At 33.8% G+C, this 4,372-nt stretch overlaps 1 long non-coding RNA gene across 1 annotated transcript; it reads right to left on the reverse strand.

The window, feature by feature from the left end:
* Positions 1-2,880: 2,880 nt before the first annotated feature.
* LOC146733698 (uncharacterized) lies at positions 2,881-3,612 on the reverse strand. The gene is made up of 2 exons (XR_014926687.1): positions 3,223-3,612; positions 2,881-2,998 (listed from the first exon to the last, which is right to left on the reverse strand). It is a non-coding gene; the product is annotated as an uncharacterized LOC146733698 (long non-coding RNA).
* Between the last annotated feature and the right edge of the window lie 760 nt (positions 3,613-4,372).

The raw sequence follows: 4,372 nt of genomic DNA on the forward strand, positions 1-4,372 counted from the left end.
TTTTCACTTCTTGTGTACTACTACACAGATTTCAATGCAACTTGGTACATAGATGTTTTGATATATTGGGCAGTACTGATTAGTTTAGGTTGAAATTCTGTGCATATTAAAATGTTTATTAATTAGCCATTAGCCGTTTTCACTTATCTCTCATGTACTATTACACAGGTTTCAATGAAACTTGGTACATAGATGTACTGGGACAATGTGCAGTACTGATTAGTTTTTGGTTGAAAATCGTCCATATATTAATTACTAAATTTGCACATTAACTAACTTGCACTTTTTCTCAAAAACTATTAAACATATTTCAATAAAACTTGATACATAGATGCTAAAGATATACTGATCTGATTAGTTTTTGCTTGAAATCCATGTATTAATGACCTAATTTGCATAATAATTAGCCAATATTTAACTTTTTCATCAGTATCTCAACCACTCATCAGATTTAATGGAACTTTGTACATACCATGGCTTAGGGATAAGCCGTAGAAATGTTCAGTTTAGGGTTAAAATTGTGTGCTTACTAATTATCTAAATTTCATAAATTAACCAATTTATAGGCGTCTCACAAATATCCTGAGTGCCACTTTAATCGGATTATTACAGGGTTGAAGTCCATGCATATTAATTACCTGTTAGTTACCTAATAGGAATAATTGTAATGTTATAATGTAAGTGCTATAATTTTGATAAACAACCAGAAATATTAAGTCTTCATATATGGTCATTATTAGTCTATAAGTAGCAAATGTGCAGTACATGGGGCTGTGTGTGCCATTTTCGAACATGTATCTCCAATTTGCTCTTGCGTCAAAATGTTTCAAACAAACTGCATCACGCGTTGTAAAAGTGCGGGAATAACTTGTGATTGGACAACTAATAGATTTTGTAGGGCAATTATTTTTTGTAGAGTCGATAATAAAACAAGGGAACCATCAATTACAATAGCTAAAATCTTGGATTGAAAATGTTCAGATCTATCATGTTGTCTTTAGTTATGAGGTGCTTTTTTCATACGTGTGTTTCTATAATTGTTCCCGAATATTATTTTCAATATCTTGTTTTGAATATCACCAAGATATGTCCTTAATTTGTTGCTGTTTATTTATTCCCCTTTTCAGGTAATCTAAATAAATTTAGCTTTTCTGTGGACATTTGTTCTTTTACAAAATGTATTACAAGACAATGAATAATTATTGACTTTGTCGTGGATTCTTTTTTATCTCTAATTTGAAATGAAACCAATCCATACGTCAGCACCAAAAAGAGCAACTGACTTATCACTGGAGTCATGTAATTGTGAATACCAAATGATTGTGTATAGATTATATAAAGCAAAAACAGCAATAATTTTCTATTTCTAAATTGTCCTGAATACTAAATAATTGTCAACTAGTTTAACTTGCTTTTCATCTATAAAGAATTTATAATTGTGTTTAAGTGTATAACCCTTCACGTTCTTGAGTAGGATACGTAATTTTCAATACTGGTGTATCAGAGCCGGGCGAATCCATATATACTTTTGGTTGAATAAATCTGACGTAATAGTTATTTAAAACAACAAAAAACTGAATACGGTGTTATAAACTGAAACTATCTTGATGTGCTACTTTCTATTTCTGTGACTGTCCAGTCATTTGAATAATAACATATCCATCACCAAATAGATGACCACTGCGTGAACTTTGTCCCATTTTTGCTTTTTTTTCAGAGATTATATTTATAATGAATTGAAAACAAAACGTAATTGTGTTAGATATCATTAATATTTCCGGACTTCTGTAGAAACTGAGTACCCTAAATTGGTATAAAATTATTCTACACCACTTCGTGAGGGAACTGAACATTTATTGCAGTCTCTTTTCCATGTGGATTTTTTTTGATAACTGTCTTTTTATGGATTGAATGTTACAAGGACGTGTATATTTTGTGTTTAGTAGTTTAAGTTGGACTATAGGGACGACCATGAGGGCGCTGTTCATAATCGGATGCGATGACATCATACGAACAGCGCCCTCATGGTCGTACCTATAGTCCATCTTTAGCATAAATAATGACGTCACAATGGGAATTCGTGCATAAATTAGCATAAATGAGGACCAATGCCGTAAAGGGATCATTTGAATGAAGATGACGTCACAATGGGATATTGTGAATACATTTGCATACATAAAATAGATGTGAATACGAGGTCGTGTCGAGGTCATCGTGACATTTGCATAAATTACTATCAATTTTTTTAATTATTTTTTTTTTTTTTAATTATTTTAAATTTTTTTTTTAATTGGACAGGCGTGGACGAAAGATTTTAGCATAAATGAGGACCAATGCCGTAAGGGAAATTGTGCATACATTTGCATACATAAAATAGATGTGAATACGAGGTCGTGTCGAGGTCATCGTGAATACATTTGCATAAACTACCATCAATTTTTTTTAATTATTTTTAATTATTTTTTTAATTGGACAGGCGTGGACGAAAGATTTTCAGAATATATCGTAGAGGGCGCTCACACATACACACACACGTTAATAAATACACGTCATTTTGAAAACTAATGGAGTTTATTGCACAAAAGAAGTAAACAAGAATGAAATATTGACATGGAGTATATATTTATGACATGGTTGAGTATTTTTTAACGTCACAAAAAAACATACGATGTGAGTAAGGAAAATAGTTGCGTAGTGTATAAATGTTTAGCGTGATTAAATATTTCTTTGTTAACACCTCGAAAAATACGTAGATACATGTAAATGTGCGGCGTGGTTAAATTTATTTTTAATGCCACAAAAAATACGAGTACATAAACGATTCGATTAAAACACAGAAACGAGAAAAGCCAATAATAGTAAACATTGATCAATAAAAAATAATTCATTCTATATATACATATGTTGTTTATTTTTACATTTCTTACTTCCTTTCAATGAGTCAAGCAGTCTGTACACTTTTTTTTTTTATTCCATCACTATAATCAGAATCGCTCATCTGTCGTACAAGAAAGAGAGAGAGAGAGGATAATATTAAAAACCGATAGTTATATAAAGAAAGTATAAGTTATGTGTTGAAAATTTAATAGTATGAATTATCCCGTAAAACTGCGGTCATCAATCCGCTAAAATGCAAAGTATGCAAAATCGGTTGATCGACGTACAGTTTGTTTTTCAAAAAAATGGCGGACTACGCTACTATGAGTTAAAATGTATAATTACCTGATCGTTTCACAGAATAACTTTTGACATACATAATCATCACACGGAATGAGTTTACGGTGTAACGTAGCGATTTTCGTTTTTCCCTCGACGAAGAAAATATGTCCTCGCTTCTTGCCAAAGATTCAAAGGCGGTAGACCAAGTTTGACCTTCCGTGAAAAGTTCATCTCATGGACACTACGAGTCATACAGGACGTATTGGCAACACATGGCTTGAAAGTATTTGATGATTGTAGATCCACGTACGTGAAATCTTATAAATTCCATGACATGACTACCGTACGAGTCATAATAGTCTTCGTGGTAAGGGTATTTCAGACAGAAAGTGGCCCAACGCGTTCCACTCGCGAATATCAACGGTGTTTGATATAAGCGATGTGTATCATTCCGAAGCACACTTGTGAATGCCAGTCTGAACTCAATCACAAGATTAAATGTAAGGCGTGTCTAGTCCTAAGTGTTCCCATGGAACTATAAACCCCGGTTTATAGTTCCATGGTGTTCCCAACGTGAAATAGACCTCCCACGTAGATGATAAACAACAGATGTTGGTATATTTATGTTATCTAAAACATGAACACTCACAAACAGCCTGAGGGATATCGAGTTTCAAGTTGAAAGCGTGAATTTCGACCTGCGTGTATGGGATACTGATAACATGACTCGACATTCTGTTGACCCCTGCACTATCAGTCAATTCACTGACTTAAACCACAGTCACTCTACTAGGACGGTTAGGAAGCGCCGCGTCATTCTATTGTACCCACCCTTGTCTCCATAAACATTGAAACAAGAGAGGTGTTAACGAGTTAAGAAGTCATTAGCATTAAACAGGCGACGGAAAACACGCGATAAATCATGAGACAGTGCGAGAGTTGCGTCATTTCCCCCCACAAAGCATTGCAATACATGGCACTTTGACCTTTCAACGAAGAGCAGTCTCAAATGCGGAAATGAACATGCTTTGTATATACACGTTTTTCGCGAGAAAATCTTGCTGTCTTGTATGGCATTCTGAAATTATAAATAGTTAATAGAATACTATATTAGTGAATTTCCCCCAAAAGTCGCCCCTGTCTCGACTGAATCAAAACATGTTGAACGGGATTTGTATCAGTCGTCAAATAAAGCGAATGGAGGGATATGAAA

This window comes from Saccoglossus kowalevskii, chromosome 16, assembly GCF_978046115.1.
Source record: "Saccoglossus kowalevskii chromosome 16, keSacKowa6.1, whole genome shotgun sequence".
NCBI lineage: Eukaryota > Metazoa > Hemichordata > Enteropneusta > Harrimaniidae > Saccoglossus > Saccoglossus kowalevskii.